The sequence below is a fragment of the Temnothorax nylanderi genome, unplaced genomic scaffold, assembly GCF_030848795.1.
Source record: "Temnothorax nylanderi isolate EJ_2023f unplaced genomic scaffold, tnyl_v1.0 TNYL_tig0176_pilon, whole genome shotgun sequence".
In the NCBI taxonomy this organism is placed as follows: Eukaryota; Metazoa; Arthropoda; class Insecta; order Hymenoptera; family Formicidae; genus Temnothorax; species Temnothorax nylanderi.
This window is the reverse complement of record NW_027249238.1, coordinates 29,567-53,589: the sequence shown is the minus strand read 5'-3', so window position 1 is coordinate 53,589 and position 24,023 is coordinate 29,567. Positions and strand designations below refer to the sequence as shown.

General features: G+C 38.6%; 1 long non-coding RNA gene across 1 annotated transcript; it reads left to right on the top strand.

Moving 5' to 3' along the window:
- The first annotated feature begins 375 nt into the window (after positions 1-375).
- On the top strand, positions 376-2,887 carry LOC139778260 (uncharacterized). The gene is made up of 3 exons (XR_011719525.1): positions 376-499; positions 888-1,054; positions 2,718-2,887. It is a non-coding gene; the product is annotated as an uncharacterized lncRNA (long non-coding RNA).
- Positions 2,888-24,023: the final 21,136 nt, after the last annotated feature.

The window sequence follows — 24,023 nt, the reverse complement described above, 5'->3', positions numbered from 1 at the left end:
TACATATCTTATACATGATGTCGTGCACTGCTATACTTTTATGCCAAACTGTGGCTTACAGTTCAACGTTATGTCGCACAATGTCAGCAAACTATCAATTACGGCTTATGAAATCTTGATGCAGACGTAGCTTAAATATTTAATTTATTGCTGTCACGAAGTACAGTTGAACGTTTCATCCCGACATTCATTGATTAAATTGCCGAATCGGTCGCTTTTGTTAAAGCAAAAGAAGAAAGTGGTTGTTTAAAGATATAGATAAAATCATTAGAATACATTGTAAGAAAATACGTGTTGAAAGATTAAGAAAGATATAGTGTTAAGAGAACAATATTAATCACAATAAATTAACATATATTAAATCCTGCAGTGTCCTGTCTCTACCTACATCTATATATACATCATCTCAGACCATCTAAAGAGAAATTATTTTCTTAAAATTAAAATTGTATATGTTAAAGAAGTGCAATGAAGTTTATCACAACATATCGAAAATATAGTAAGTAAATACAAAATACAGTATATAGAATATATGTATATTATACAAATGTACACATATATATCATTATAACTGTTAAAGTAAACCAGATAGATTTTGTTATCTTCAATAATAACATTTAATAATAATATCTTGTACAAAAAACCATTAAAAATAATCATAAAATAATACTTTAAAAATATTGCAATTATGTAAAAGTATAGAATGCATTAACTTAATTTAATTATCAATTTACTTATTGATTTTAGATTCGTTATTTAAACTTTATTATATAATATTTGCAACATATATGTATAGATTTAGAATTTTCCGCATATAATTTTTTATAATAAATTTACAAATTAAATTGCCGCCAAATGAAATTTTCAAAGTTTTGTTTTTATTTCAGATTATCCGCTGTCAGTATCACATATACCCCCGGATAACCATAATTTCGTATCGATTTATAAATTAATATATAAATTTCAAAAGGATCGATAATATAATAAAGACAAGTCGACTAAGGTGATCGACTAAGGATAACAATGTTAGTGGTGCAATGATTATTGATTCAAGGTACAAAATGTGAAACGAAAGAATATTATCTATAGAGTAACGCTATTGCGATCGAACATCTATTGAGTTTGCCGACTGATAATAATTCGTTTCGTCGATAAGGAAATTTAGAAGAATTTTTAATATTAAAAAATAATACATAAAGATATTACGAAAAATATTAAAGCATCTTGTGCATATAAAAAGTATTAATATAAAAAAACCTAATATGAATACAATCGTTCTCATATCTTAAATGATTAAATTGTGTTGTAACAAGCTTCTGAAATATCTTGGTGAAAGTTATAGCTAAATTTTTACAAATCTAAAGTTACTGCATAATAATAAATAGCCAAAATAATATATATTTATATTTCTATATATTCACAGTATTTTCTAATAAGTTAATTATCTTTATTTCGTAATTATCATCAATCGTTAACTTCGAGATATACAAAACTGACGGCATATGATTCGTCCTGAACTATCTCTTATAAAATCTACCAGATGACTCTACTGCTTAGTAAATGCTCGAGCTCTGCTATATATATTCCTCTTCTTAGTTTAATAAAAAAAAAACTCGAGCTCAAGCTTCCATTTTATGTATATGTATATACTATTACTATAATAATTGTTAGTTTTTCTCTAAACATTTATAATCAAACAAAATTTTAATAAAAATCAATCTGCGTGAACTAATGTTTCATATATAAAATATTTACTCTGAAGTAAAATCAATATTTCATTTAATTTTCAGCAACAAAATTATATTTAAAAAATCTATATTGTTAGTCAAAAATATGAAAACTTTTTTTTAATGTTTATATCAATTAATAACAGGTATATAGTAGCTACAATATACTTAAAAACATACTACTTATTTAGCTGGATACAATTACATAATACAACAAGTGTGTTTTAAATCAGAGCTGGAATTTAAATGCCCATTTCGGGCCGATTTCGTTGTCGACGCCGTTGTCTTAACAACGCGAGCCGCAAACGCGTGCAAACACGCGGTATGTTTCAACTCACGAGCGCTCGTACTATAAGTACAGAAATGTAATCATATTAATCAATATGATATATCTGGTTAATTATTAATAGCAAAAAACTTTCAATTTAATAATTGAAAGTCTTAACTAGACAACTTTAGGCGCTTTAAAAAAAAACGCTGGAGTTTCTTACGCGCTTTAAAAAAAAACTCCGGCGTGTGTTAAGCGTATTGAAAAAAAAACGCCTATTTATGCGTTTTCAAAAAGAACCGCTCACGTTTTTAAGCGGTTTTAAAAAACTATCCGCAATTTTAGGCGGTCTTAAGAAATTGTATGCAATATCTATGTTACGCTATGACATGAGTGGCAAAATGGGAAATAGTAGGCGTTAACAAAATCAGCCTGAAATCCCAGCTCTGCTTTAAATAAATTACTTTATACAATCTGTAATTCAAATCAAAGTTCTATTTTTATAATTGTATGTATTCTACAATATGGAAAACATTTAAACATTCGAAATATATGTATACCTAAAACAGAATATAAATTATATGTCAAAGTATATGGTAGGTATATAAAATTATAAATAGAAGTCAATTCTCTGAATTCTGGAATAAATTATAAATTGTCTAATATTTAAATCGAGATTTGTCATCAATTATATAAGCGTCTCATATTTTACATCTGCACAGGATGGACCGTGGCCGTGTGAAATTCCAATGAGAGGGTGAAGATGAGAGAGAGAGAAGCGAAACCTAAAGGGCAAGCGAGATAAATCTGATCGTACTGAAAGGGTCGGGCTTGTCAGCGTTACGATATAGGGTCTGTCCTTATCTTCAAAATACAGGCAATGTCTCCCCGCTCTCTCCCAGTATTCTAGATCCCACGTGTACATTGTCCAAAGTCCAAAAGAGGAGAGTGAACAGGACACACCATGATGAATCGGCCATATTGCTCTGGACCATTTTTGAAAGAGGATTAATCCTGCTTGTGAACTGTTATTTTCACGCCTAGTCACACATATTTTTGCGTCACTTTGGCGAATAAAAGGTACGGTAAATTGTAATTCCTTTTTTAATTTTACAGCGAACTATCACACAATTTAAGATAACAAAGCTCTTCAAATAATCTTCGGGTTTATTCTTTCCTTTTGTTCCTTTATAAATTAATTTCTATGTGCGCAATAAGCATTTTCTAAAGCAAAAAGTAAATAATAAACTCTCTTGTAAGTAAAACTTAGATTAAGATTTGAAAAAACTGATTATAAATACTTTTTATTATAAAACTTCAGTCTCGACATACCTCTTTTAACGTACAATTTACAAAAGTTAAAAGAGAGAAAGAGAGGGAGAGAAAGGGATTTGCAAGGTTTACGTATACGTAGCTGTAATTTTATTACCCACGACCCCAGCGTGGGAAGATGACAAATCACCTTATCAGTAGCAACGAACGTGACAACTTCGTATGGTAACCGATTCTGAACATATGTATCTCTTATATTCTCAAGTCATGCTTTAGAGAGCATCAGTTATGACCACAACCGACGGATTCTGTATTCGTCTGAATTGCACGCCATGTACAGAGTGTTCCAAAAGTAATTTTTATTCCATTGCTACGGGGATTAACCGTATTTTCTCCAAAGAATTTCTTACGTTCGCAATTCAGATTCGTGTCTTATTGGTGAATGCAAATGTATCTCGAAGCAAAAATTACTGCCTTTCCTCGTTAAGCGCGTCATATTAATATTCAATGGTTCATAGACGTACGTAACAACGAAATCTCAATTTCTATCGCATTTCTGGATTGAACTCATTCCCCGCATTCTTCTCGGGTAGGTCACCGGGTACAATTAACGAATCCTATCGTCTGGCCGGCTTCTGTTGTCCTTAGTGTGAACTTTACAAGACTTATATAATGCATGCGTAAGAAGAATGGACCACCCATGTAGAGAGGTCTCTCTCGACTCGGCCTCGAGTGCACTTCGGGATTGCGCGCGCGGACGAAGCACTCCATCAGAAGAAGTAGTCGGCCGGACAGCATACCGGGTAGAAAATGACACCAGTCTCGAGATGCACGTTTCGTATCAGTTAAATCGAACTCTCGAACCGTATTTTCTCTTTTCGCGTTTGCGCGAAAATTAGAAAACGACCGTGCAATAATACGTAAACTTTATTACGAGCCAAGCTTGCTGATTTCAGCCTGCTTTGGCAAAGATTTTATCTATATATGATAAAACAATAAGTATTTGCGGCAAAATTATTTGAGAACAAATAAGCTCTTTAAATAAAATTAATATTTATATACATAGTGAGACAAAAAAAAAATATATATATATATAAATTGTAGATTTTCTTATGTTTGTCTAGTAATTAAACTGCATAAGCTTTTCTGTGTCTATATGCACATCATAATTCTTAGAGAAGTTCTTACACATATCTCGAAAACTTTCGACATAAAATATAGTTTCCTTCTTTGTTTGAAATCTAGTACCTATGGTTTCGATATCATCATAGATAATGATGACAATTATGAAATAATTCTGTTTACCTACACGAACAAGTAATTGTTACGATATTGCTACGTAAATCTTTTGGTGCTTCGAAAGCGGTATTTTCGCCAAAGAGCAGAAACACTTTCTGAAATCTTACGCGTTTGCTAATATAGAAAATCTCACCATTCTCTATACACGATTTTCGAAACACGTTGTATAACGCAAACCCATAGAAAGCACACCTGAATAACGAGACGCGTTGCTGTTCCCTCGAGAAGAGCGGCAGAGGTCGAAGATTTCAGGTCACTACGTCTCGAGAGCATAATGCATCGCAGCGAGGGAAAGAGTTGTGTAAACGAACTTTCATGAACTTCCGAAAGTCGTCGCTTTTTCACATCTTCCCTGTCGTTGCCATCCTCGGCACGATCCTTTTGCGCGCTCGCGCGAGGTGTGTATAGTTTGTACAAATAACAATATTAAAACCCCGTAGTTTATAAATTTGCGTGTGGGCAATAAATGAGAGAACCTATCAGTCGAAGGTTCACCTTAATAAATCCGAGAAATTCTCGGAGGGAATTTTTTTTCTCATCATTTCTTACAAAATCACACGTCTACGGCTTAAAGAAGTAAAACTTCAGACATGTTAACTTTAGATGTATCATCGTTATATCATTTGTGTCGCAATGTCCGCGCGCAAGATCTCGTTAATAAACGATTATCTGATAATATACACTATCGTGTTTCATTCAATTCGTACATTCGAATCCAACTCTCTTTTTCTCACACAAAAACGGCTTTCTAATACGCGGAACCCGAAATGCGTGTGGTCTTCGGGAAGTGTTAATCGCCTGGCTCGCTACCGTGTTGCTTCTGACCGGCCCTTCAATTAGTATGTGCCACACATGTTTCGAGTCACGTGACGCAGCGTCTCGGTCTCATCAGACACATCCACAATGAATTTTAAGGAAACAAGAAATCTGTTTGAAGAGTATACAGCATTCCTGTTTGACTCGAAGTTTTTCATTAAGTGTTATTAAATCTCATTGACTATTTTACTGCTTTGCCGTTTTATAATTTAATCATAAAATAACTATGTGATTTATTATACTTTTAATGTTATTTTACGGAAAACACATAGCACACAGTACCAATACACAGTAACAATATTACTATATACAATTTCTGTAATTTTTGGTACGTAAGGATCGATTACACTATTTGTAGCGATATCTTTTTACCCACAATTTAATCCTTTATAAACATTCGTAAATTAATAGTCAGTACTGTGTACATTAGAAGAATTTTATTAGCTGCTTCGCACGCGAGAACCAGCCCGAACGAGAACGAACACCGAAGCGGCGAAATCGCCGTGGATTCCGATGCCGGATAAACTCCTTAATCAAACAGCGAAGCCAATCGTGCGCAAATCGTCTGAATGAGCTTGCTTTTTTGTTATAGTTTACCAGTCGGGCACCTGTCGCATGTGTGCGCAAAGGGGTGTGGATTCAGAGATGGAGGATGTGAGAGGGAAGAAGAGAGAGAGAAGGAAAGAGAGAGAGAGAGAAAGGGGGAAGAGGGACACAGAGAGAACGAAGCGAAGAGGGGTAGAAGTGCACGGAGAGCAGGGAGGGATAGAGGGTGAACGGAGGAACACGTGGTTCTATTTGCAAAAACAAAGTTTGCGCGGGACAAACACGGGCAGACACTAGCCAGTCTAGTCGACTTCGGGGTCAAAAGCGCAACAAAGACTCAATTGCATTTCGTTCCCACCCGTAGAATTCTCTTTTTTCTACCCCAGTTTCCGTCACACAGTCGCTAATCGAATGATAAAGCGCCGTCGAATGTCGCCAACCCGATCAAACTCGATCCAGTTTCCGAATCTCGGAGATCTGCGCGAGACGACCGTGAAAAATTAGATTCCGAATTGTTGACTTGATTCCGACGCTGATATATTACATATAAATCTGTTTATGTAATAAATAAAGGAAAAATTCCGCTAATTTTATACGTCATGTCTACTTAAGCAATACAATTCTAATAATAATAATCTGAAACAATTTTTTATGTGTCTTTTTAAAACAAAATCATTGAATTATATTTCACTCATTTATATTGTTAACTGAAATTCAGATTTCTAATTTGCTCGCTCTGCTAAATAATTAATTATTTCTATATAATTATAGAGAAAGAAGAAGAGAGGATGAAAGAGTGTTTCAATAGGCGATCATCGGAAAGTCATTTTGTTGGTTGAGTTGGTTCTTAATTCGAATGCTTACCCTTCCGTCAAACACACTTCACGTTGTCACAATATTGTTATCGGCTGCGCGGGAGTATCATAATGGATCTCAAACACTCGATTTCTCATCTCGATCAACGTTGTACATGCTGTCCCAAAATATCTCGTAAATCGTACATTCCGCGAAAAGATTAGATAAAATAGGTAGAATGGCAGAAAACAATTGTGTCGTTTTATCTTTCATAAAATCTTATCTAATCATATAACTTTTTATAACTATAGTTATAAGAGAGAGTCTTCCGTCTTATGTACAAAATTCTATTTTAAAAAGTTTTCTAACAAAAATGTAATTATACCTTTAAAGCATTATTAAATAAATACAGGAATTGAATCTCTTTGCCTCTTTTCTCTGTCCTCTGAATTTTTGTTATAAAATTCTTTTACGAAAGTGAAAATACACAAAGTAAGTTTTCATATTTCGAGGTTTCTTGCATAGAGAAAATTTGAATCGTTATTACCTTTACATGAATTACATAAAAAATGTTATTACTGTTGATATATGTTAATTAACTTTGCGTATAATGCGACGGAATTTACATGTGGCGCCAGCCTTTCTTGGCTCAAGTATAGGTAGATATAAGCACACGAGCGTACCTGGAAACTTAAAATGATACTTAACCTTCCGCTTAAAGTGGTTACGCTTGGTCACGCTGACCTTATTCATTGTATTTCATTGTGAGGCAGGTTCCGTATATACTTAATATTCATTGTGCTGCACCTCATGCAACTTTTAAGTCACTTAGACATATTCCAGACTTGCAAATTCGTATAAAGATAGAACATACTGAAATTAATCTTAGAATGCATATTTATCTTTATAAAGATTCTATCTCTATGAATAATATAAATATCTCATTTTTATAATAAATAATAATTTTCATAATAACAAAAAGTAGATAGAAAATAGCACAAACATTTAACATTTTATCTTTATTATTATCAATGTTTTCAAACGAGGATTCATTTTAGCTCTTCTTTTTCAGATCTCAAAGTATGTAGGTCTCGAGATATGCGAGTCTCGAAATACGTGCGAGCTGACTGTACGAAGGCTGGAGGACGCAGGGTTCTCGAAGCGGAACGTCATCATTGCATTACCGGGGAATTTTCAGCGCGTCTTTCAGAGCGTATAACGTCCTCAGGTTCGTCGCGCGAAAACGCGACTCGTGGCGGGAGAGGAGGGCGGGAAAAGGGTTGGCGAACGCGATGGACGCGTTGACGAGACGAAGACGGAGGCAACGACGGCGGGCTGCGGCGGCGGTGGCGGAGGTGGTTGACGGTGGTGGTGTATGCCGTGACAAATATTTGCCTGTCAACACAGAGAGGCTCGCGCTACCATCCCGCTCTATCCCTATGCGCGCCGCAAACGACATGCATAGCCGAGGGAGGAACGTTTGACGGGAGGTGCAGGAGGACGGCAACCAAACGAATCATAAAAGGGCCCGATTGAGAGACAAAGTGGAATGAGGAGGGTAACGACGCGCGATAAGAACACGGAGAACTCGATTCCCGGCGTTCCGACCCGATCACGACAGTTTGTCAGCATACTAACGCGCCGCGATGAGCGGGATAATGATCGGAGGTGTTTGCACGCGCGGTTGCTGAGTAGCAAGAACCGAACGTTGCACAGATAAGAGAGTTAGATTGTCATGAATGCATTCGTAATGTAGAATAATACAATACTATACAATATAAATAGGAAACAAAATGAATAAATAACTAATTATGGAAAACAGTTATTTCAAATAATACTAAAAACTAAAATATATGAATATTATCAAAACTATCTCATTTCCTATATTTGCGCGTTCGTCAATTAATTACTATTTACTAGCCCTCTACTTTCGTCTTACTTAGCAATACTCACAATTTATGAAATATTACGTAAAGTTACTTTGTTTGTGTTAGTCTCTATCAACAATATCATGTTTCATGTAAAAATTATCACAATACAGGAAGATTCTTTAGGGAAGGTACAAAAACTCGGTTCCCGAAAATAACCGCGCGCTCACGCTTTGGTTCGGAGAGGAAGAAAAGTATCCGCGTAGGAAGCGAGTCTCTTCATTCACGTGGACCTTTTTGGGCAAGGAGAAGAGCGAATGACACGGATGGAGGGGAAAAGAAGAAGGAGGATGTGGGATGGGGCAGGGGGAACAGAGAGAAAACGATGGCCACCTACGATCCGTTCCTCGCTCGCTCGTTCATTCACTTACTCACTCTCCTCTCTCGTTTCTATTCTCTCTCCTCTCTGTGTGCTTTTAATTTACCGGGCGGCAGGCAAATGTTTGCGCCACTCCCCCTCGATCGTACAACCCATCTCTCTCTCCTGTTCTTCCTACTTCTCCACCTTCGTGTCTCTAGCCGCCACTTTCTATTCCCTTCGCCCGCGTCCGTTTCCCCCTTTGCGAACGTTTTGCACCCTTCTCTGCCGTCCCTTTTACCGAGGATCCCTCACTCCCTTCTTCATCGTCCCGAATATATTGACTGATTCTGACCATAAAGAATCCTCGGCTCGGATAGCACGAGAGAGAAGAAGAGAGAAAGTGTGGAATCCATCGCGGACGGTAATATGTCAATGTAAAAAAATAACCTCATATATAGACTGAAGTGAAGGGGGAAAAAAACGCGCCGGTCAACCGATCGCAATTTTTACTTAATCGCGAATTAACGAATGTGTGCGAAATGCGCATCGGCGCATGAAAATATTGATATTGGACGACGTACGCCATCGACGGCAAAAAGTTATAAAAAGAAACGACGAGGAGAAGCGGAGAAGAGAGGTAAAGAGAGAGGAAAAAAAGAGATGACGACGATAGAAACGTTTGACTTCATCGCGAAAGAAGTTACACTGACGAGAGATGCCAATCGCGTCCTTTACCAGCGGGGGCGGTTTTTAAAGTTCAGCAAATAGAACTTGCTACACACATTAATCGTGCATATATCTAATTTTCCACGTGCGATTCACTATCGCAAAAAGTAATTACGCGCATGTATTCTATGCTTGAAACATTGGGGAAAGGGAGGGGAACATCGCACTAGAATACCGCGATAAAATACAGAAAATAAAATTATTTGGTATTAAATCTCTGGATACCCTACGCCCTACGCCCTACATAATGCCAATGACGGCCTAATCTGAATTCTAGTAGTCAAACGTCGTTGTATCAAAGAATCGTCGCTGTTGCGAATTTCGATTGCGCCCGCGCGCTTGCGTTTCACTTGTGGCTTTTAATAAATGGCATAAAAACGAGATCAAATATTTAATCGGGAAATATTTGAGTGCCTATTATTACAGGGTAGTGGCGCGGCATAGATACCCGGTGCAGCAACCCCATGGTGCCTCCACTGTGCCATTCCGTTTATGTCTGGCAAATATACATAGTTGTTCGCGTTAGATACATAGACATCCGCGCGTCGATTTAAAGCGAGACACCGGCGAGCGAGCTTCACTTTCCGCTCGTCGTTTTTTCGCTTGTAACCAGTCCCCCGTGCTGTCATCGTTACTCCGCAAAGATACTCTGGTTAATTATAGTGTTTGGGGATGGGATTGAATAATATATCGGCCGATCGAGTTGGCAAATTTTCCGGGAAAGAGACTCCTGGCATTTGTCAGAACGACGGTAACTATGAAACCGCGGTTTGCGGCACACGATAGATATCGACGAAAGACATTAAGAATACAGCTAGATAAAAAAAATACCTATTTTCTGTTGGAAAAAGAATTTTGTTGACACAAGGCAATTACAGTTATTATATCGTTATTGGCCAGACGTATCTTAATTAGCGAGCGACGTATTTTAATTTTTAACTTCCGATAATTATAGTTAAATATATTAAAATAATAATATATTACTTTCTACAATTTTACAAATTATAATCGTAATTTATATAATCAAAGTAAATAATATTATAAGTTCATAATTTGATCGACAAGTACCGAGCGAGAAAAAGGGAAAGGTTGGCTTGCATTTACCGTATAGACAACAATCTCGAGCTTTCATGCTTCCACCCCCACAGTTTTTACTCTTTTTTCCACGGTATTCGCGTAAGGGCGTCGCGGCGTAACCTGGGAGATGCCGGCCGGGCAAAATATTTGTGCTGGGCAAATGAAACAGGACCGAGGTGCCCGTGTCGCGTGGGAAACTCAAAAGATTCCGTCGCGAGTGGTTTACACACGTCTGGGAGGAAGGACACGAAGAAGCAAATAAATTAGGCGGCCGGTCCTACGCAATTAATGCTCACGAACGCGTTCGCGTTACGCGCAACCGGCATGTAACGAATGTAACACACGAGTGACACGCCACGGGTATGCTTCAGGTGAGGCGCGCAATTACGCGTCGCCGCCACGCGCCAATGTCCTGATATACGGCGCCTAATGAGGGTGGCCCTTCACATTTGACCCTCTTTTTTCCCGCGGTGTCCACGTGACCGGAAGCGAAAACGATGGACATCGAGGACATCGAGGACATCGCATCCACGTGTAATGACACGACGCTGTGTAATAATAATTAATCGCCGCATCGAGGCGCCGCGCTGCCAAGCGAACGAAGATGAGGAAGATAAATCGCGAAAGGGTGATTTGCGACTGCTTCTCTCATTTATATGAATAAATGATACAGATTGTGCGAAACACTTGGGACTTACCAGGATTAAAAGATTGAGTTTTTATTAGAACACTCTAATTGAAACATTTGCTCCGATTTAAAACTTACAAAGTCAAGTTATTGTATTATTTATAGATTATCCCACACGATCAACTGAGAGAATCACGATCGCTGATCATTCCGTTATACCCACATTCGAGAGCATTTCAGAAACGTCGCGCGATAACGCGAGCAAGTTTTATCATCGAGTAGGATGGGACCCTGTATACAAGCGCTCAAAGCTAACGCGCGGATAATTACATCGCGCCGATGATCATAACCGGCGGCTCGAGTGAACCGAAAAACAAATAGCGGCTGCGCAGCACTTTTTCGAGTTACAGCCGAGTGCATACACGTATATACCTACATATGGAGGTGCGTGGCGGTAGTCGGAGCTGATCGTAAATATACACGTGCGTGTAAACTGTGCTGGTGCACAATCCTCTCTTTCTCTCTCTTGTACTCTTCCTCTACCTCTCTCTCGCAGCGACGACGACGGTGTAAATCACGTCCCCCGAAGTCGGGTTTATTAGCAACCCGACGACCGAGTGTTTGTCCTACGATACAACGATGTATGAAAGGGGGGCAGGACGAGCGAAGGAGTCAGGGCACTCAGGGCACATGGCGGAGAAACGGCGGCTTAAAGATCTTTCATCCCCCCGAAAGTCCCGGCCGCAATAACTATCGTACTGTGTGTTAAGCGGAATTATGCTCCAATAAAGGCCTCGGGGGGTCCTCGTTGCGCTCCGTCGACAGATAAAGCACGTTTACCGCAGGATTCGCCCGCTCGCACTCGCCTAATGAATACCGATGAAAGACACCGCGAATACGTTTCATCCTCGCTCATTTTATTTTCGACTAGGTACTTACTTTTATTGGCAAAAATAATTAAATTAACTTAAAACAGATTTTTTTACTGTGTGTTCATCCTACATAAATAATTTCTGTTGGCTATACATTGAGATATACATACATATATAAATAATGAAATAAAAATAAAAAATACTTCAGATTTTAATTGAGAAATTTACACAATCGTTCAATAGTAAAATAATATTTTATCGAGAAGCATACTTAAAATTATAATTGTATACTTGAATAGGTGACATTCTGTTTGTTTCCATTAACATTACATTTTATAATCTTACAGTTATCATGTCACGAGAAACAATTACACCGCTTCGCGCATATATATTCGTGTGCGTGTGAACATGTGAGGATCATCCGCATGTAGTTGGAAACACTCGATGAACGGGTTGGAAATGTTGCGGCTACAATGGCCGGTTCTTTCACAGCGTGGAAAATGAGGGAGAAAATCTCGAGGTGGAACGTCGGATACCAGAAGGCGGATGATTGTACGGTGTCTTTGAAGCGGATTGAATTCGCTCTCGAAAGGGTAAAGTTGAGGGGAAAACGGAGTAAAAGCAGAAGGAGGAGGTGGAAACGACGCAGGAGGGAGAGAAAGGATGATAGAACGGTGAGAGAAAGGACCGAGCGAACGAGCAAAGCCACCCTTTGAAGCGAACTGGTTAGTAGATGAATTCGAACGCTGTCTCTCTCTCTCTCTCTCTCTCTCTCTCTCTCTCTCTCTCTCTCTCTCTCTCTCTCTCTCTCTCTCTCTCTCTCTCTCTCTCTCTCTCTCTCTCTCTCTCTCTCTCTCTCTCTCTCTCTCTCTCTCTCTCTCTCTCTCTCTCTCTCTCTCTCTCTCGCTCTCTCTCTCTTGCTCTCTCTCGCTCTCGCTCTCGCTCTCAGTTTCTCCCCCTCCCACCTCCCTCTCTCTTTCTTTCTCTCTCCCTCTTCACGGAGGAGTGTACAAAAGGGGGCGAGGGAGGAAGGTGGACGAGTACGCGCGGGGGATGAGTACAAACACGGAGATGGTAAAAGTTTATTAATTAGCTGGAATTAAGCGGCGGCTGGCCCGGTGTTCGTGAGAGCCGGCGAGAATTCCTCATCAAGGCGAAAGGAGAGGCAGAAGAAACGCAAAAGCAAGAAATCGAGATGGGAGACAACCTTTATTCCTCACTGATAATCTCGGACTGACTAATCGACCGTCTCGATGTAATTCTCGATGTTCAAGATATAATTGCGACTCCGTTTGTCGAGGTAGACTAAGGACGCACGAGAGAGGGTAGGTAACGCGGACGATATCCACGGCAAACTGTTTTTATCTGCGCACCTTGAGTGAAAAATATCATACTATTACATATCGATAATTCATAAAAATGACATATGTAATGATATGACACTTCTTTTTCTTTATAACGGTATATTTATCCGTAAAAAATGCTATGTAATCAATCTGCGTTTTCAATCAGATTTCACACATGTGCATGCAGTAGATCTATGTATTACGACAAATGTTGTATCCGTTTGATCGCAAGATTAAATTACAAGGCTGACTAGATTTCGCGAAAATACATTACGCAGACGAGTAATTCGGGCCCAATAATCCTCTCTTTCAATTACCCCATACGAGCGCCATTAAATGACCATTTGTCTCATCGGCCGGGCGAGCCATGAGAATTGCTCGGTCGACCGGCATTCTGCTTATTCATATTTAATTCACCTGGTACGTCAAGGGGTAGTTACGGGCGTCGATCGTAGGGGTTCGCCACGGTTAAACGTGAGATATTATACCGCGTTTCCGGGCGACTTCGGGGTCTATTGTCGGCGCATCATCGTTGATAATTGAGGGGCAGAAGAGAAGTAAATCATCCCTCCTCAATTTGCGAATTAGTATAACTCAAAACTTACGTGCTTATATTTAAGTAAATCGTAGTATACGAAATTACATTTTGTTTAAATATGTCACTGCTCTTATTTGATTCTGTTAATTATATATATTTTTTACTTTTAGTTCTGTAATAATTTCTCATTATTGTTTTACGATAATATATAATTTATTTTAAACAATATAAAACGTGTTTTTATATTAAATAATAATAAACGAATAAAAAGATTTAAAACCTAATCATTTTAAACAAAAAAGAGTTTTAATTTTATCAGATGCAACAACGTCAATGCATTTGAAAGTAATGTGTTTTTAATTTATTCGAAGATATTCCCACAATATTTAGCTAGGATCTTAGATAATCTAGATAAATTTAGGATCTATTCATTCCACGAGATCTCTATAGATGGCACCACTGAAGTTAAATTTACTTAGCTACAGGATATTTTAATCAATACATGATGTACAAGTTTGCAAAAATAATAAATTAGTAATTCCTAAAGAACAAAAAATAATTATATGTATTTCAGAGTTTATAGTACTTACGCATATATGGTATTAGATAAAGTAAGAGATCATAGATTTTGTTTTCCCCAGCCCCTCCTCCCCTCAAGTTAGCTATTATCTAATTACGTACATTTCGAAGAACGGGATATCGTTTCTGCATCTCATAACAAAGAAGGATTCGAGACGGTGCAACCCTCGCAAACTGCACGCGCTACTCCTCCGCGGCGCGACGCGACGGGATGAGACGAGCGTTTACGTTTGGAGTAGCCTGCAGTCCCTCCTTTTCCAAACAAGAATTTGCACTCTCTTCGTTACGATGGCCAGGCGTCTCTGCAAACTGCGCGAACGCTACGATAAAGTAACGTGGAGTAACGCGGTGTGTATATACACCGGGTGGGTGTATACTTCCTCCCACTCCCCGCGGGCTCACTCGCCCAACCCGGGAAGAGGGCGAGAGAGGACGAGGGAAGGAGACAGAAAGAGAAAGAGCGAGAGGGAGAAAGATTTGCAGGCCCTGTGGGCTTGTTTGACTTTACTTGCAGCTATGTAATTGAATATTATACCAGGCTACCTCGCTGGAAGGGTTGGAAACTCTTACGGAAGGGTAGGGCTCGGGGGCCGAGGATCCAAATGGTGGACGGGAGATAGCCCAGGAAGCCTGGAAGGAGCGCCTGATGGAGTGGTCCGTGAGAGAGAACCAGAAAATTAACTAAAAATCTCACGAAATCGCGAAGGACCCTCCGCCGCTCCGGTGAATGTGTTTACCCTTTATTATACTCGCGCATCTTCTCCTCTCCAAGCCCTCGTTCTTCTATCAGACTATCAGACCCGCCGAATCGCCTTTGCGTCTTCCTCCCCTTCCCTCTTTCAGTCCTCCCCCCCTCTCTCTCTCTCTCTCTCTTTCTCTCTTTGGCTCACTCGCTTGAAATAATTCTTCCGTGTGCTTTTTATTATCTTTGCGTTTGTAACTTTTATTGCCCCCGTGTAAACAATATTTTTCTCGTGTAAAGAGAACTAGAACATATCTTGTAGCAATCCTTTTATTATCAAATCCGTATTTGTATATGTGTGTATTAGAAGATTATAAAATTTTTATAAGTTATTTTCAGGCAGCTAAATATTTGGAGGCTATAACACTTTTTAAACAAAATGACTTTAGATAGAGAAAGTATTATAACTTTCTTAATAAAATTTAATAAGACAAGGAACAAACTCTTTTACCCATTTAAGTATTAAGTTATGTAAATTATATATGTAATAAATAATAATTAATCCAGTTTTTCTATATCATACTAGAATAACTTGGGATTTGTGTAATTTCTAAAATTAAATAAACATACTTTTACTAATCGCGTCACAATATTGCATTTTGTAACGTCTTTTTAATTAGTGATACGCGAACTACGGCGCGGATATCTAGACTACAAAGCAAATTTGCAAGTTAATTTTTGGCCGTTTATTCGATTTCCTAGCTCTTTCTAAAGTAAATATTTCCGGTTACGCGTTTTATTGAATATCGCGCTTGGCTATATCAATTGTATGCGAATATTGTTTGAATTACGTTTAAAACGTACTGCAACGCGGGCGTTACTTACGACGCACTTTCGGCGAGGAAATACGCGTGCATACACGTAAATCCTAATTTCAGTAATTGTGCAAGCTTCATTTATTACTTGTATTTTCCTCTATAAAATTAATGATAGAACGAAATTACGTACGCATACATTATCTTTCATTAAATGCCTGATGGCAATTATTTTTTAACGACAAATGAATACTTAAGTGGCCGATAACCGTACGGTTTGCCCTATCCCGAGCACGCAATCGCATTAATATGCATCATAGAATCAAGCGTCTTCCGGAACCGATTATAATCGATCCTGAACATTATCGAATCAAATTAAGTTACACGATCGATGCTTCCAGGCTTTGACTAAAGCTGGCTTGATGAGACTCAGACAAATTTGACAAGAAACACATCTCAAGAAAGAATTATGCGTATTCGTTCACATACAAGTGATACAAATATCATGCACATAAAGTAAAAGTAAATTTTCATAGTACATTCTTGATTTTATACGAGAAATTATTTATATTTTTGATATTGTATTAAACCGATTATTATACTTTATTATTATTCATACTTTTCTATATATTCCTTTTAAAAAATTAAAAAATGCTTTTCAATGTATTTGTTCAGAACTTATTTTATAATTATGATATAGTTTTAATCATATATCTCTAATATAATTATTTTTTATAATCTATAATTAAAATTTTTCTTATAATTAGATTTAGATATAGCGTTGCTTTTTCTAGAAAATTGGAAGACTGGCATGCGTTTTATCGCATTATGCTGTATTTCTCTCTCTCTCTCTCTCTTACACACGCAAATAATGCATCCTCTGATCGTCAAAAGTGCACCGTGAAAATTCGCCTTAGGAGCTATGGAGAAAGCGAGGAGGCCCGACTCTCTCACTTTCTATTTCTCTCGCTCTTTCTCTCTCTCTCTCTCTCTCTCTTTCTCTCTTTCTCTCTCTCCGCAATGAGAGGGGATGAACACGCCGCTGGATGGTTGGTATACAGCGGACCGGTATAGTGCGCCGTGCTGGTCGATGGTGCGGCCCGTAACGCCCAGCTACTGCGCAACCAATGCGCGAGTCCACCATGTTTAATGCCGCGAATTCGCTCTCACCCTCGCGCCGAGGGGGTTTGCCACCCTCGTTCCCGCGACGCTCCCTCCGGTATCCGAGCGTGCAGAGCAATCCTGGTGGCGACCCTAACCCCGGTCCGATCTGGTCCTCCACTGATTCTTCCTTCCACCACCCCCCCCCCCCGACTCTTCATCCCCCGGGCCGCCACGTACCTGGAAGGCCGCATAACGTACAACAAATTCCCGTGTACGCGTGGCTTCAAACCGCATCATCAGCCGCCCCGCGCTACCCTCCGCGGCTTCGCGTCCCACCCCGCCGGCGCCGCCCGCGCCGCATCTCGCGGATTCTATTTTATCCCTGTTTATCCCCGTCGCGCTGACCGACCTATGCCGATCGCAGTCAAACAGCGCGCTTTTAACGAGTTTTTTTCGCAAGTCCCGACCGCGATTGTGCTTTTGGCCGACAAATTGCAGTGGATCATTAGCGAGATGAAAGCCCACGGTGCATCCCCATTAATCGTAACTGTCGACTATTCGCGACGCTAATTTTCCGCTCATTGTACGCTATATATTGTACGATCTGATTTCAAAAGGAAGAAAGGTAAACACTTTATATAAAGTCACATATAAGGAATATCAGCTGAATTCTTTTTCAATATAAAGAGAAAAGGATTTTAGTATTGTGAAATTTGTAAAATTGATTCTATAGTCAGCATATTATTTATTGTTCCTTACAAATTATATCTTCGGATTTTATAAGCATCTCTACCTTTGTCAATCACAGGAAGATTCATAATATAATCGTTAAATATTAATTTGTAATATTTATTTTTCTAAAAAATAAATAAGTTGATGTTATATGGGTATAAAAAAAGACTTCTTGTATGTCTACAATGTTATAGTGTAAACACAAGACGTACTATTTTTACATATTTTCTTATAATTATGATGTATAATCCAAGGCTAATGATTAAATAAAAAAAATAACTCTTTATTGCGAGAGAAATGACTTAAAGTAACAATTTTTCACAATATCATACATAATGCTTAACCGATCGACTAGAATTGCCAATTTCGGGGACTGACGCGGAGGTCGACTATTGCACCCGGAGGTCAGTGATGGTGGCGAACGCGAAACGGCCAGGGGAAACAAGAGGTTGACGTGGGCAGGAGTAGGACAAGGGTATACCGTGGAGGCCGCGGGGTAGGGATCGGGCCAGTACGGAGAAGCACTAGTAACGTGTATTTGCAGGCCGGCTCGATGCATAGTTAATGATTTGTCAACCGAACCCCCTGCTGGACCGCGCCACGAACCTGACTAGGCCATACATTATAAGTGACCAGATACCGGTGGAGTTGCCGGCCCGCACGACGCTCGCAACCACGTACATAGCGCGCTAATCAACTATTCATTTCTGTCGTTGCCTCCTGGCGCAGTCGTTCGATTGCAACAACGGTCCTCCGCAGAACCGAAAACAAGTGCGAATGAAAAATCCGTTTTAATCAACGACTCTCTTTTTTTTTTAACTCTACGACGTGCACAATCCTACAAATTTTGCGCGCATTTCATATTAACGGCAGTCTCTCGCCCCAAAATATATCTTTTGTAAAGTTCTATTTTATGTTCAAAACATAAAATAAAACTTTACAAAAGATATACTTTGTAACATGTTTTTCATTTTTATTTATTATTATTATTTTTTAATTAAAGAATGATCTCTTTGCGACTTTTAATTTCATATTTCTGTTTTTCCGTCCATTACTATATGTTAATAATAGCTGAAGATTAATGTAACCGATTCGCTTGTCCTCCGTGCTCGCATGTTCGTCTACCATGCATCGCGTTTACCTTCATGCGATCGTCCATCTCCACCCAACGATTCCAGAAAAAACCATGAGCAGTCGCGCCGAAATGAAAAAAACCGTATATATTCACCTACACGCCGCGATTTCGATTTACGTTTCGCGACGTGCCGTGCGGCCGCGCGTGAATTCGGATTAATCGCGATTTCGTGGACGCGTACCAATTCCCACATATGTCTCAAAGAGCTATGACCGAAATCGGTCGACGCGATATCCTGCAATGGAAATCCGAAATATACGTACATGTGTGCGTGGCCAAAAACCATTTTATAAATGAAAGAAACGGCCGTAGTGGAATTGGCTGCGGAATATTGGAAGGATAAATCAAAACAACCTCGATGGATTGGAGAGTCGACAGTCGACATGTGCATTGGTTTTTTTTCCTTCCTTCTCGCTCTTTCTCTCTTTTTTTAATTATAGATTCCTTTCTATTGATTCTGTCACAGGTTTTTAATAACAGGTTTTTCATAATTAATTGAATATACGCTATACTAAAATCAATTAATATATCGTACGCTTGATATTACATAATTAGATTATTCACGGATAATCGGTGTTGAAATATACCATAGTAGCCCTCGACAACCCTAACAACCGATTAATGGTTGACCACATTATTCAGAAGGACTTGCGGTTTTTTACGAAGCCTCTACCTACCCCGAAGGTTTGCGGTTTACGATCACGCATGATTAACCCGAACACTATAAAATCACCTTTCCATGTTTGTCTTGTGTCTTGTTCCATATATGTGTTACATTTTCATCAAAAAGTTTTAAAGCACCTACTGTACTCATACTAGTTTTAATCATAAAATTGAATTGTGCCATTTTTGTTAACTAATATAACTCAATGAAAAAATCAATATTCTTTAATATATATTTTAGAGAAATTAATAAAAAATATATAAATAATAAAAAAAATTTGCTATTATTTTAAGTAATATTTTAACGTACTTAATACTTTAATTCATAGAAATATTATAGCTGCATTAATAATACGTTATACTTTCTTTCCGGGTTTTATTAGCATGAGTCATATTCCTAATGGATTTGTAAGGTATTTTCCATTCTCAATCATATGCTATTCCTCGTAAATCTTTCCTAAAAGTGTTGTATTTAGTAATAAATAATAATAAATTTATCTATCTACAATATATATCTGACGTCTCAATTTTACATCATCAGTATTTTAATAGTATAAATTTCCCGTGGTGTAAACCACAGATCATCACAATATTGAATCGCGTGATTTACGTAGGACAAATCGACGTTTCGCTTCGCGGATTATCCGAATAATAATAGTAATAAAGTCAGCAATGCCCGCGGAACGCAAACAGCGCAGATAAAGTGACATTTGCGTTAAGGCGCATTAACGCCCCGGACGTTAGTGCACGTCATTAATTAAATGTAAGAGCCGATGGAGTGGTGTGCGGTGGTTAGAGGCTGTAGACAATCTCCAAATATTTGCGAGAACGAATATCTTACCTAAACATCGGCACGGCGACGGGCGGCGGCGGTAGTTTGCGACCGCCGCGCTTAACTACAGACCCCCGTGCGCAAACGAACCCGATTTCTGAATGCACCGATCCGATCATACTGGAGAAACCGGGCCCCCCCCCCCCCCCCCCGATTTTTTCCGTGTGATTTTGCAGCGCGCAAATATTTGTGACAAACAAAAACAAGTTCGACGTATCAAATCGCATTAGCATGGTTCAAAAATTGCACTCAGGAATTTATTTAAAACATTACGCCAAGTATATATGCGTGCACGTCACTGGGGCGAATAAAATGAAGCTTTAATACGGATTTTATTATTGTCATAAATAAGAAATAAAAATACCATCACGCTTCCATAAATTCGATTGCTTTACATTTCACTGATGTAACCTTCCACAAAATATAACACGCTACTGTCAAATTGTATGTGCAGTTACAAAAATTAATATAAATTAAACATTGTATCTCTCGAGTTCTCAGTTGTCTCCGTTCTCGTTTTCACAATTTTTGACATACAACTCTACAATGGGTGTAAAGCGATGGCGATATGCCGACTGCACACATATCTTTCGTGTACAAATCGATTCGTGGCTCTTCCAGGGAAATCCCCGCTGCGTTCGTGGCGCGTTTTATGGTGTTACGTAATTGTTCGCCTCGCAGCATGGGACGAACACGCCCCACCTGGCACCAGGTCGCTCATTTATCCTGGCGGGTCCTGACGCAGAACCCTGCCGGGCCCATAATTTCGTCCGTAATTTGTCATGACTACCCGGAGATTATCGGTCTCGCTGACAACTTTTCGGCTACCGTTTACAAGCGGGACTGTTGCTCCCTCCCTTGTAGGAAGAACCGTGAGCATGAGACGGATTAAAGGAATGTCATATATACCGATCATCTCTCATCGCGAGACGACGAAGAACCGGAAACTCGACTTTCATTGTAGCGCCGATCGAATGTGCTCGATGACTCAGGTTTTAATTATCAGGCTTAACGAGCAGCCGGCCGCGTTTGAAACATTTAAAATCCGCAAACAATTATCGAGAGAGCAAATAATTGCAATTAGATTTTGCGATTATTTCGAATTATTATAGATTTTAACTGATCGTAATCGTTCAAGATATGATAATTCAAAAAATAGTAATATATTAGAAAACAATTCCTTACAATAAACATTCAAATAATTTACCTGCTACTTGCACAATATATAATATATAATACAATTTAAACATAAAAAGTACAGCTTTCAAATATGTTTAAAAGAAATTAACTATTAACATTATCTTGTCATTAATAAATTTTTTGTAAAAAAATAAATTAGTAAATTCAAACTCTATATTCTCAAAAATCTGAAGAAATAAAGCTAAACCTAATTATTTGCTTATTGTTATATTCATTATATTCATATATTTAAATAACACATTATATATTTATTACATTGCCATACATATATTATGTAATTCGTATTGCAGTACGATTAATAATAATTTATTATTTTTTTAAGAATTTTTATTTTATATTTTAAAGATTCTTTTGGCAAATTTTGAAAATATCCGCAGTAGGCACTGCGTCTAATGGATAAAGTGTTAAGTACATGCAAATCCGCAATCGCGATGCATCAGTCGGCGAGTCAGTTCCTGAGTAAGAAACTTTCATTCTTCGTTCCTACAAGAAAATCGTCGCGACGCCAAGCGTCGTTTGCCGAGCACACAACGCGATTTGATTCACTTGCTCCCTCGGCTTCTTCCCGTTTTTGCGCGCGTATATATGTATATATGCGGGGACTCTACGCATACACATCTATAAGTTTATGGAGGGAAGGAGGGTAGTGCAGGTCGTAGTGTCACGAGCATACGAAAGAAACGAGAGAAAGAGAGAGATGAGCAGGCGCACGCAGATAGAGAGAAAAAGACGGAGAGGAACGGGCGCTCGCGCGCGAACAAGGGTGTACGCGTGCTCTCTTTGCTTGTGTGTACGATGTCAATATTATACGACAAACACACTTAAATAGGCTTAAAATACTAACATCCACCTCGCGTCCTCCGCCGTTGTGTGAATTATTCGCGTGCAATGTGTGCGACTTTATAGAAGTGCGTTTAGCCACGTCGTGTTATGCCGCCAGCGCGGAAATACTCGCCCAAATTATACGATCATTCGCGACCACTTAGCTGGTTATGCGTCCAGTTTCGTCTGATCAAAAGGTAGTAATATGACGTTATGTAAATCAAATGTACGTACAGGTACTAATCTATCTGTGGCTTTGTTTCATTCACGTCATAAATGGAAATAACAATAAAAGCACGAAACGCTTTAAATTCTTTGTATAACCAAGTAAAATAATTGATTTTATGGATTGCTTGTCACTGTTATCTATCGTGATTATTTTCTAATTAGAGAAATTATCTATTTTTACCATGTCTCTTAATTTATAAAAATTATTTGGGCATTATTATAATATATAATTATTCGTAAGTTTCGTACTATTAAAAAAAAGCCTTGCTCGATTACTAATTTTTGCTTTTCAATTTTATGAAAGTAGCTTCGTGTACAAAGGGTTGATAGTTCCAGACCTTGTAATTAAAGTAAAATGTAACTGCCCTAAGGAAACGGTAAAAGTAGAAAGGACTGAGGAGAACCGGTGCGCGGCGTGTGAATCGAATGGCGATGTCTATTGCTGCGTGTGGAACGCAACATTGGAGTTGTAAGAGCTCTAACGAGATCAATGCTGAGATTCGGCACTGGTGACCGGTTGTTTGCTGATTGGCTTAAATCAACGTTAAGCTGATCCAATCCAATCCGTGCTTCGAGGCAAGCGGCCCCTTTTCTGCCCTTTCTGCGGAGCCCAAAAACTTTGGGGTGAAACGTCCGTACATCCCGATACACGCGCAAAAGAACAAGGCTACGGGATACATTTAACGATAGGATTAGAAATCGAGATTCTTGTGTAGCCACAAGGTCGACTTATCGTCATCGATCAAGCTCACATCCTGCAGTTTCAACTTCGATCTCGCGATTCGTCAGGGATGTCCGGAAAAGCTTTTGGAGAATATTCAGGAGTATTCTTTATATTGTTTCGAAAAAATTTGAAATACTTTTTATGTTTTTATATATAAGATGTCCCACAACTATCTTTAATAACGTACCTATTCTAAAAATTAATTAAAATTGAAAATTCTAATACGAAAGTCAAGATCACAATAGTGTTTAAATTATAATCAAAGCCTATAGTAGCTAGCCTATATAGTATCGCGAAACAAAAGAAAACAATGTACCCTACCATGTAATAGATACATAAGTGCAAAGATTCATTGTACAGCAATCTTT